Raw genomic sequence first — 12,705 nt, 5'->3', positions numbered from 1 at the left:
AGTGTCATGCTTTCAGGAAAAGATTTGTTAGATATGAGACAACATTCTAAGCAAAAAAATCAAGACTGATATATGACAGATAAATTTTGAAAAAAATGCAGAGTGTATAAGCTGACAGAAATTGAAAACTAGGATAAATGAAGGATTCAAATTGAAAATTCCAAAAAATAACTTAAAATTTAAAAAAAAGAAAATGGCCAAATATGTATGTATATATAAAAATATAGAGAGAGAAGGAGAGGGAAGTCACAGAAGAGGAAACCTAAACAGCTGATAAACATATATAAAGATGCTCAAACTCACCAGTGTTTATTTAGAGAAATGCAAAGTAAAACTGTAATAACACTTCATTTTTCACTCATCAAATTGGCTAAAAAGAAGCCAACATTTTAAAATAGCAAATCCTGGCAAAGGCAGGGTGAGGAAATAAAAATTGATGTAAGGCCAATTCCCAAAATGCAAAGATGACTCATAACCCTGCTTTCCCACTTCTCCATTATCTTTGAAACCAGCCACCCACATGGTACTTTCTCTCTCTGACTCTAACTACCTAGAATTAGGTTGGACCTTACAAATTAGAAAGACTTTGTTCTTCAGATTGCCTGCACAGACCTTGTCTGTCCCCCCAGCCGCCCAGAGTTGGGTCTTCACAACTTAGGACTCTGTTCTTCTGACAGCCAAACTGATTAGATGCCAGCCCCTATTGGCTATCACAGCCCCCCTGTGAGTTTAATAATTCACTAGAGTGACTTGCTGAATTCAAAGACAGGACTATATACACTCTAACAACTTCAACATAACTGAACAAGGATACAAAAAGTCATGAGGTCTGGAAGAGTTCCTGGCACTAATCTTCCATGTCCTAAAGGGTATGACACCCTCACAGATGCTTGACACTCTTTTTCACCAACCAGGAAGCCTCCAAACTTCCATGTTCAAAGCTTTATTAGATTCATCACATAGTCCTGAGTGGGACCTCATTGCATAGTCACAATTGATCAAATCACTGAATAAGCATAATTGAATTATGCACCCCCCCCCCACTTCCTGAGGTTAGTGTGGTCTGTGTAGCCCTGACGCACTTGCACACAATCTCAGGTACTATCTGGGGGGTTTACATCATAAAGGCGCCTTAATTGCTGGGGGAATTCCAAGGGTTATATCAGGAATCAAAGACAAAGGAGAAATACAGTTCTTTGTCCCACAAAGAGGGGAAGGGGTTGACTCACAGGTAACTGGAAGTGTAAGAATTGGTACTACTTTGGGGGGATGATTTTTAATGCTCTTAATCGCAACTTTAAAATTTTCATCCAGTAAAATTGAAGACATGCATCCCCTCGAACCCAACAGCCCAATTTCTCAGTATACACTATTTAGAGAAATTTAGATATAATGTGACAAGGAAGCAAGTAACCAAAATGCCCAAAACATATGTTTATATGCACATGTTTATATAGTGCTGCTCTATACAGCTGTGAAAATCAATAAACTGAACTGTACAAATAAACAAGATCATATCTCTCTAGATTATAATATTGAGTTAGAAAGGCAAGATACAGGACAAAGTATACAAAAATTAAAATTTTTTAATCTACAAAAAACTTTTGTTTATGGATACAAATTATTAACAGTACTAAAATGTAAATGTGAAGAGTGATAGTTATCTCTTGGAAACTCTGGTGGCACAGGTTAAGAGCTACGGCTGCTAACCAACAGCTCAGCAGTTCGAAGCTATCATGTCCTCCTTGGAAACCCTGGGGGCAGTTCTGCTCTGTCCTACAGGGTCGCTATGAGTCAAAATTGACTGTACAGCAATGGGTTTGTTTTTTGTTTATTTGTTTGTTTTTGTTTCTTGTGAGGAAGAACTGAGAATGTAATTGAGGAGGGTTAGTCAAATCAGAGAAGTATTATTTTTACCCAAAGCAGGTCCTGCCAGTGAGGCTTCTTGTCAATAAAGACACACTGAGATGAGGAGGGAGGAAGAACGTTGATTGCCAAGTGCGCAGGCAAGAAGCAAGGAGGTGTAGACCTCAAATCAAGCTCCCTGAACAAAGGAGGTACAACTTTTTATCCCGCCCTTCACAAGGAAGTATGTATTATACAAACATCAAAGACTACATAGGTTATCATGGAGCATAGGCACAGTAAGACAAATTGCCTTTTTTTCCCCCAAGCATGTACAAAAAATGGCAGCTAAGTCCTGCCCTGGGTGGAGATTTTAATATTCAATTAGGTTTTAATGAGGCTTAGTTTACTTTAGGACACTTTCGAGGCTAGTAAACTGATTTTGATTGGTTTTGGCTGATTTAAAGCAGAAACTGAGTTACAGACAGTGGTCAAGGTCTTGATAATAACGGACAGGAGGAGGAGGTCTTGCTTGATAGTGGCTGCACTTGCTATCGTTATTTTGAAGAAGATTGATTTGAATCAAATAAGGTAAGAGCAGTAATTATCAAATATGAGTGATAATATATGCAAGTTCATTATTACTCTAATCTTCTGTGTGTTTTTAAATTTTCTGAGTATACTACAAAAGAAAAGGAAATGTCGAATTTCTAGCAACAATCCAATTGTATTTCCATCTTAATGGAAAAAAGAAGGAAGTTGAGTACATTGTATGACCTCAGCAATGTAGAAAGGCCATGGTAAACTGGCAACTCACAGCCGGATAAGAATCTCAGCCATGTTTGGCTTCCGACATGCCATAGCGTTGGCCTACGGAGTGTTTTAAAATACATGAAAGAGCTGCCGACATGTAAAAATTGAGAGCTATTTCATACAACTCTGATTTCTCCCTTCTCTTGCAAAAATCCAAAGATCTGGCAACTGTGGAGCCACAGTCCGACCCGGCACAGATGGTCTAGCTGAGCGTCTGCTGGCTCCTTTGGATTGGATTCCCAGTGTCCTGGAACCCTTGCCTGCAGCACAACCCACCCTGAAACTGCACCAGAGTGCCGGTTGTCATTTCCCATCGCAAGCGCCCTTTTTATTACACCAGAGAGAAAAGCTGAGCGTTTCACCTGACCCACTTTTTTTGTTACCTGTCTGCTCCTCATAGGTATCTAAGTTTTAACACCTGATCAGGGTCCCTGGGTGGTGCATATGCTCGGCTGCTAACCCAGAAGCACCTCGGAGGAAAGGTTTGGGGATATACTTCAGTAAAAATATCAGCTCCATAGACACATCCAAACTCCCTTAGGGGCAGAATTGCTGGGACCGTGGTCTCGAGGAACATCTAGCTCAACTGGCATAACATAGTTTATAAAGAAAGTGTTCTACATTCTACTTTGATGAGTAGCTTCTGGGGTCTTAAAAGCCTGTGAGCAGCCATCTAGGATGCTCCATTGATCTCACGCCTTCGGGAGCAAGGAAGAATGACGAAAACTAAAGTACAAGCAAAAGATTAGTCCAAAGGACTAATAGACCACATCTACCATGGCCTCTACCAGACTGAGTCAGTACAACTAGATGGTGCCTGGATACCACTGACTGCTCTGACAGGGATTTCAATAGAGGGTCCTGGACAGAGCTGGAAAAAAATGTAGAACAAAATTAAACTCAAAAAGAAAGGCCAGACTTGCTGGCCTGATAGAGCTTGGAGAAACCCTGAGAGTATGGCCCATGGACACCCTTTCAGCTCAGTGATTAAGTCACTCCTGAGGTTCACCCTTCAGCTAAAGACTGGGGAGACCCATAAAACAAAAGGGGACTAAAGGGGCACACCAGCCCTGGGACAAGGACTAGAAGGCAAGAGGAGACAGGAAAGCTAGTAATAGGGAACCCCAGGTTGAGAAGGGTGAGTGGTAACATATCATGGGGTTCTTCACCAATGTCATAAAACGATATGTGTACTAACTGTTTAATGAGAAACTAGTCTGTTCTGTAAACCTTCATCTAAAGCATAATTGAAAAAAGATGAAGAAAAAAGACATATCAACCATTGAAAGCCTTATGGAGCACAGTTCTACTCTGACACACATGGAGTCACCATGAGTTGACTGGAGGGCAACTTTTTTTTTTCTTTAAGTATATATATATATATACAGACTTGGAAAGAAAGTAAATATTGTTGACTGCTGCCCCTGGGTTATTCCATGACCAGTTTTCAAAGCATACATAGCACTATGGAAATAACCATTAAATAGTCAAATCAAAAAGATCATTTTACACTGCTTTTCCAGGTTATAGCAGAGCCTTCAACTAGCCTTCTATCTAGGATCACTTTCTGCTCCAACCTCCAACTTCTATCAACTCCTATCACAGAAAAATTGGACCATATTTCCCCAAAAACATGGACATTTTAAGACCCACCATTTTTCCATAGGCCATTCCTTTTACCAAAACAAAAACAAAACCCAAAGTGCTTCCTTCCATTTCTATGTTTCCAGTGCAAATTTAAGACCTTTTTTTTTGTGAAGGTTTTCCTGACTTCATCTGAGTACAGAGTTGTTCTCTGATCCGTGCTTACGTGGCCAGCAGTTTTACTGCTTATAGTACTTACTACTCGGCACATGCATCATCTGTGTGTGTCCCTAGGCAGACCTTACAGGCCCTACAGATCTCTTCCTTTCTAGCACAGGAAGGAATTATCTGGAATACAGTAGACACTCAGAAATATCAAATGAAAGCCAATGGATTAATCAGTATTATACACTATATTTATGAGGAATACAGACTTGTTGCCATCGAGTCGATTCCAGCTCATAGTGACCCTATAGGACAGAGAAGAGCTGCCTCATAGGGTTTCCAAGGAGTGGCCGGTGGATATGAACAGCCAACCTTTTGGTTAGCAGCCGAGCTCTTAACCACTGCGCCACCAGGGCTCCTTATGAGGCATAGGGAACAAAATTTATACATTCCTTCCTAATATGTTTCATGAAAGTTGCTTTTTTAACTAAACGATAATATCCATTTGTTTCTTCTTCAGAAAATGTAAAAACTGTTTAAAACAATTCTAAAATGGACATGTAAACATTCTAATTCTGATTTCCAGGCAAACTAAGTTTATTTCATTTTACTTGCATTTTCAATCTGGTAAGAGATATTTGTTCTAATTTCTCCAAATTCTCATTAAAGGCTTATAATTTCATGAAGGTATGCTGAACATACTATTGAGTTCACGTTAGATGACCCTTTACCCACCCACCGTGTTTAGGGAGTTTTAAGAACACTCTCCAGGAGAAGTGTGCTGTCTCTTTAGGGGAGAGAGGCTAGGAGTACCCAGCAAGGTGTGTATAACTTTCTGTATGAAAGACTGACTTGATTTGTAAACTTTCACTTAAAGTACACACACACACAAATTCTCCAAATGAAACTCACAGCAATACATATTCCAACATCTAGAGTTTTTATCAAATCATTTTGGGGTGCAATTTAAAGGATTGATTTCTATACATATTCCCGCCATTCCTGGGATTTTCTCCTGATCACCTTTCACGGAAATTACTTCACTCCCTAAACTCAAATAACCTGTCGTGAGTTATGTCTCCATCCACTGTTAGTACCTGATGTCTTCTCTGACTTCTCTTTCGTAGCTGAGTGTGTTTGAGATTTCTAAAGATACACTTTACAGAGAATTTATCTGTTTAGCAATGTGAGCAATAAGGGAAAGAAGAATGATAAAAGCTACTAAGAGCTACAATTTTGTATTAGACCCTACAGAAATAATGGAAATTTCTCTTTGTGTCCCTATCATAAGAGGTTGGGCAGATATATACTCTATCCTTAAAGTTAAATTCCTTCATACACTTAAAACTTAGTACTAAGCAATCTTCATAAGTGTTACTTTAAATTTGGCAATAGTATTCAAAGGAATAGAAAAATACATAAACGGAAGTTGCAGTTAATTCTTGCTGACTGCCTACCTGCGTGGGGACCATTTAGTCATGTTTTGTAGCTCTCAGCAATTCATTGCAATGCAGCTTCACCGGAACATGACAGATGCTTTGATAATGAACATTCTTTTTTGAAAGTGGATTCCAAAATGTTACAAATGTAGCAGGCAAGAAGAATGCTATGTGTGACCTCAAAGCCAAAGATTATCACTCTGTGGGCCAGAAGCATTAAAATAGCATCTATGTTGCCTGAGCTAGCATATGGTCCCTGGCAATTATCCCAGGGTAAAATTCTCTACCATGACCCTAGTCAAAACATAAAGTAACTCAAAACCTAAAGCACTCATTATTTAAAAAAAAAAAAAAAAAAAGGAAAAATCGCATTTCACTGAATGTGGCAACAGCCCTGACAAATGATTTACACTCAAGTGCCTTATCTCCTGGAATACCATGCTACATACCAACGAGAGGAAAGGGGGAAAAGCAAGCAGTAATCATGGATTGTCCTCGCAAGTTATTGAGTTTTAAATAACGTGTCTGGTACACAGATTTTGTTGGTTCAGGATAAAAAACTATTTTTGGAAAGTATAAAAACCCATACCAAACCTGTTCCCGTCACATTGATTCCAACTCATAGAAACCGTACAGGACAAAGTAGAACTGCCCCACAGCGTTTCCAAGGCGTGGCTAGTGGATTTGAACTGCCATCCTTTTGGTTAGCAGCCAAAGGCTTAACCACTACACCACCAAAGCTCCCTGGAATGTATAGTAATTGCCCTGTGAAAATGAGGGTGCTGTTAACTAATGGCTACTGATTAGTTTATCTTTCTAAAAGTTACATGAAATGTTATATACAGCTGATTTGCTTTTGTACATTGGCAAGTCTCTGGTCTTCCATTTCATGATACTTGGGCAGAATCCCCTAATAAACAAACATATATGCCCAGGAGGTATGTACCAAAGACCTTTATAAAAACTATGATAACCTTTCTAGAGTATTCTGAAGAGGTTAGCGACTAACATCAAAGTTCCAGAACTAGGCTTCGTGGTTTCAAATTTTGTTCTGATACTTCGTGGCTGGTCTATCTTTGGAGAGTTACGTGTTCTTGTTTTCTCATCTGAAAAACAGTACTAATCTTAAAAGTTATTGAGAAAGAATGCTAGAACATCAGAATTACCAAATGTTTACTTGAAAGTCTATAAAAAAAAATAAGTTCAAAGCATTTATTTTTAAATATAAAATTCATAATTCATATATATATATATATATATGAGCCCTGGTGGTGCAGAGGTTAAGAGCTCAGCTGCTAACCGAAATGTCAGCAGTTCAAATCCACCAGTGGCTCCTTGGAAACCCTATGGGGCAGTTCTGTTCTGTTCTATAGGGTCACTATGAGTCAGAATTGACTCCGTGGCAAAGGATATATATATTCATGTCAAGGGAGATATATATATATTGCCATCGAGTCAATTACAATTCATAGTGACCCTATAGAACAGAGCAGAACTGCCCCACAGGGTTTCCACCAGGAGCAGCTGGTGGATTAGAACTGCCAGCCTTTTGGTTAGCAGCTGAGCTCTTAATCACTGTGCCCCCAGGGCTCCTATTTTCTAATAAGTAAGCATGCATTTTCTCAAATATCTTAGCTGATCACATACTAAATAAATTTTTTCACCAAATACTTTCATAAGCAAATAAAAAATTATTCTCACAACAAAAATATTGCCTTTAATGTGGTATATGGAAATATATTAATGTTTGATGTGATGAGGATTATGCCCTCTAAAATTAAACATGACTAGAGCTTTTAAAGGGCAGTGGTGGTTCAGTGCTACAATTCTAGCCTTCTGTGTGGAGACCCAGGTTCAAAATCCTCATGTGCAGCCAGTACCTGTCTATGAGCAGTGGATTGCCCATTGCTGGGATGCTGAACAGTTTTCAGCAGAGCTTCCAGACTAAGAAAGACTAGGAAGAAAAGCCTGGTAACCTACTTCTGAAAAATCAGCCAATGAAACCCTATGGATCTCAACAGTCTCATCCACAACCAATCATGGGGATGGCACAGGACTGTGCAGCAGAATTTTTTCTATGTGTGCATGGGGCCGCTATAAGTTAGGGGCAGCTTGACAGCAGGTAACAACAGAGCTTATAAATGTCTTAAAATGGTTCAGGAGGAGATTTGTTAGAAAACAGTTGCAGAAATTCAGGTGAGAATGATGGTCATTTGGCCAAAGGTGATGAGAACCGAGACAGAATCAAACAGGTTGAGATATATTTTGGAGGTAGAAACTACAGATCTTAACAATGGGCTGGTTGTCAGAAGTAGAAAGAATGAATTCTTGGTTTCCGGTTGGGGCAATTAGGTAAACAGTGCTGCTGTTTAACAGAAATGGAGACGACTGGGATGAAAGGCGAGAGTCCAGTTTGAGGTGAGTTAAGTCTGGGATGTTTGTTAACTGTCCGAAGGGAAGACCAACTGAGGAGTCAAAAATGCTAGCCTGGTGCCCAGAGGGATCCAGGTTAGACTTGGGAGTCAGTAGCGTATCAATATAGTAGAAAATCATGCAGTAGATAGAATCGCTAGGGAGAGAAGAGAGGAAGAAGAGGGCTCATGGATTACATCTTCAACAACTAAACAAGTTAAGTATTAGGAAGATAAGATGTTCCCCGAAAAGGATGCTGAAGGGAAGCCAGCGAGGTAACAAAGAGCATCCCAAAAAGGATCTGAGTGATAAAATTCTACTGTTGAAAACATGTATGAAAACAAAGAAAAAGATTTCAGATTGGCAATGTGGTGGTGATTTGTGCTTTTAAAATGGCAATTTTTATTAAATGATGGGGTCAGGAGCAAGATTTAAGAGATTCGAATGCTGAATTAATAATAAAACATTTGCAGCAGCTGCCGACAGCTCTGTTTTTGTTGTTGTTAGGTGCCATTGAGTTGGTTCCCACTCATGGTGACCCTACGCACCGTAGAACGAAACAAGACCGCTTGAGCCCATTGTTGCGGCCACTGTGTCAATCCCTTTCATTGAGACAGCTCTCTAGCAGCACGAATATCAGAGAGAACAGAGGCACTGGCCGGGGGTCAATCTGAGGGCCAAGAAGTGTTTCCTGTTTTGTTTTATTTAAGGCGGAATTTACAGAAATATTCTTGTGTTCTTAAATCTTTAAGCAAATATCACTAAAAAATTAAAGTTGTCTGGTAGCCAAGCCATGTTACCCAGCTCCTACATGGTAATTCAGTCCCTAGATTTTAAACTCCATTAGATGGAAAACTTCATTATGCCTACCTTTATATCCTCTCAATAGAGTATAGTGTGGGGAATTTGGTAAATGCTCAATGAATGAAATGAATATCTTGTTTTGACAAGTATTAAGAACATTATGCGATGATATTTATGAATACCTGAGCATCAACATGCAAAGTTTCCACATCTAATCTCAGTGAACCTTCTAGCATGTGAAAGATTTATCTAGAATTCCAAAAGGCAAATTTGCATATATATATATATCTATATCTATATAAAGATTTTACTGTTAACTTTTTTATTAGCTAACCCATACTTTATTCAGCTTTTCTTTGTTTTTCCCCAATGTCCTTTTTCTCTACCAGGATCAGTTTCCCCGACTTCCTTTGTTATTGATGACCAGGACAGTTTTAAAGAGTGTTGGTCAGGTGTTTTTTGGCATGTCTCTCAACTGGGATTTGTCTAATGTTTTTCTCCTTGGTAGATTATGGGTTTTTGAGAAGAAGACACCAGAAGCTAAATGCCATTTTCATCACATCATATCAAAGGTACATGCTATCAACCTGACTCATCTCTGTTGATATGGACCTTCATCACCTGGCTAAGTCAGTGCTTGTCAGGTTTCTCCTCTCAATTTGCTCTTTTTCCTTCATTCTGTACTGTATTCTTTGTAGGGAAGTCACTATGTCCAGCTCACACTTACGGAGCAGGCTGTAATTCTCCAACTTCTAGAGGGTGAAGTATTTAAAAAAATAAAATTATTTGGAATTCTCCTGCAGAAGAGATTTGTCTATTCTTCCCCATTTATGTACTGATTCAAACATTCTTATATCAATACAGGCTCATGGATATTTATTTTATACCTTGGGTTATAATCCAATACTAATTTGTTTTGTTGTTTACATTTTTGCAGCTTTGGCCACTGGGAGCTCCTTCTGTTGGCTCATACCACTTAAAGTTTATCAATTTTTTTGTGGCTTGATAGCTCACTTATTTTTATTGCTGAATAATATCCCATTGTACAGCTAGAACCACAATTTGTTTATTCCTTCATCTTTTGAAGGGTCTCTTGGTTGCTTCATGGGCAGGTTTTTGTGAAGATATGTTTTCACATCTATTGGACAAACACGTAGGACTGTGATTGCTGGGTGTTATAGTAAGATTATGTTTATCTTTGCAGGAAACCTTCAACCCGTCTTCCAAAGTGGCTGTACCATTTTGAATTCCAAATAGCAATGACTGAGGGTTCCTATAGCTCTGAATCCTCACAAGTAATTGGTACTACATTCTACGAGTACGTAGTGGGACCTCTCATCGTTGTTTTAATGTGCAATTCCTTAATGACGAGTAATGTTCAGCATGTTGTCATATGCCTATTTTACATCTGCCTATTTTCTTTGATAAAGTGTCTGTTCAGATCTTTTGCCCATATTTTAATTGGGCCGTTTGTTTTCTTATTGTTGAGGTTTAAGTGTTCTTTGTATATCTTGGGTAGAAATCCTTTATCAGAGATGGGTTTTGCAAATATTTTCTGCCAGTCTCTGGCTTGTCTTTTTCTTCTCTTAACTGTGTCTTTTGCAGAGCAAATGTTTTTAAGTTTACTAAAGTCCAGATTATAAATAACTTCTTTCGTGGATTGTGCTTTTGGGGTTGTATCTCAAAGTGATCATCAAACCCTAGGTCTCCTAGATTTTTTCCTGTGTCTTTTCTAGAAATTTTATAGTTTTGATCTTTACATTTAGGTCTATGACATCTTACGAGCATATTTTTGTGAAAGGTGTGTGTGTGTGTACGCATGGAAATCTAATTGTTTCGGCACCACTTGTTCAGAAGAACTTTTATCAAAGATCTGTTGATTACGTCTGTGTGACTTTATTTCTGAGCCCTCTGCTCTGTTCCGTTAGTGTACTGTCTATTTTTCTTCAATACCACACTGTCTAGATTACTATAGCTTTATAATAAATCAACAAGTTGGATAGTGTGAGTCCTCCAACTTTTCCTTCCTCAATGTTGTGTTTACTATTCTGAGTCTTTTGCCTTTTTGCATAAACTTGGAATCAATGTGTTGATATCAACAAAATAGCTTTGCAGGGATTTTTATTTAAATTCCATCAGTTCTCTTGATCAAGGTAAGAAGACTTGATATTCTAAGAATTTGACTCTTCTAATTCATTTCCAACATGAAATATCTTTTCATCTGTTTATATTTCCTTTGATTTCTTTCAGTTTGTAGTTTTCTTCATATAGAGCCATTACGTATTTTGTTAGATTTTATAAGGTTTTTTTTTTTTTGATGTTATCATAAGTGATATCGTGTTTTTAATTCAAATACCAATTGTTCATTGATAATATGTAGGAGAGCAATTGACTTTTGCGTATTAACCTTCTACCTTGGGACCTTGCAACATTTGCATTTTTAGTTCAAATCTTTGTTGTTAATTCTTTGGATTTTCTACATAGACAATTATGCCATCTGTGAATTAAGGCAGTTTTATTTCTTCCTTTCAAAAAATACACTTTTTATTTTACTTCAATGTTGCATAGCTAGAACTTCCTGTATGATGTGGAAAAGGAATGAGAGAGGAAATCCTTAGCTTATTCCCAGACTTGGGGGTTTAGTGGTCAGTTTCTTACAATTAAGCATGATGTTAATTGTAGGGTTTTTTTTTAGATGTTCTTTATCAAGTTGAGGAAGTTCCTTGTATTTGTAGTTTGCTTAGAGTTTTTATCATGAAATAGTGTTGAATTTCTTCAGATGCTTTTTCTGCGTCAATTGATGTGATCATATGATTTCTCTTCTTTGAGCTGTTGATGTGGTGAAATACACGATTAACTTCAAATTCTGAAACTGTCTTGCATACCAGCAATAAATTCAACCTGGTTGTGATATATAATTATTTTTATGCATTTGTTGGATTTTGTTAATAACATTTTATTGTGTTCTCAGTGAAAGTTTACACAGCAAATTAGATTTCCTTTTAACAGTTTTTATGCAAATTGCTCCATGACATTGGTTAAAATTTTTGCAATGTGTCAGCGTTCTCCTTGTTTCCATTCTGTTCATACTGTTTCCATCGATCTAGCTTCCCTTCCTCTCCTTGCCTTCTCATCTTTACTCTGGGTAAATGTTGACAGGTTGGTCTCATATAGTTATTTGTTTAAGAGAGCTCATGAGTGATATTGTTTATTTTATAAGCCAATCTATTATTTGACTGAAATGTGACCTGCAGAAATAGCTTCAATTCCAAGTTCAGAGAGTATCTGAGGGTGATAGTCTCGGGGATTCCTCTAGTCTCTGTCAGTCCAGTAGGTCTGGCATTTTAAGGAATTTGAGTTTTGTTCTACATTTTTCTCCCATTCTCTCCAGGACCTTCTATTGTGTCCTTGGTCAGAACAGTTGGTAGTGACAGCCAGGCACTATGTAGTTCTTCTGGTCTCACGTTAGAAGAGGCTGTGGTTAGTGTGGACTATTAATCCCATGAGCTAGTTTTTTGAGCCTTTGATTCCTTTTATTCTCTTTCACTCCATAGAAAAGAAAAAAAAAATTTTTTTTTTTCTTTTCCATGGAAGTAGAGATCAATAGTTGTATCTTAGATGGCCACTCGGAAATTTTTAAGAC

The sequence above is a fragment of the Elephas maximus genome, chromosome 21 (assembly GCF_024166365.1).
Source record: "Elephas maximus indicus isolate mEleMax1 chromosome 21, mEleMax1 primary haplotype, whole genome shotgun sequence".
In the NCBI taxonomy this organism is placed as follows: Eukaryota; Metazoa; Chordata; class Mammalia; order Proboscidea; family Elephantidae; genus Elephas; species Elephas maximus.
This window is presented reverse-complemented; position numbering follows the sequence as displayed.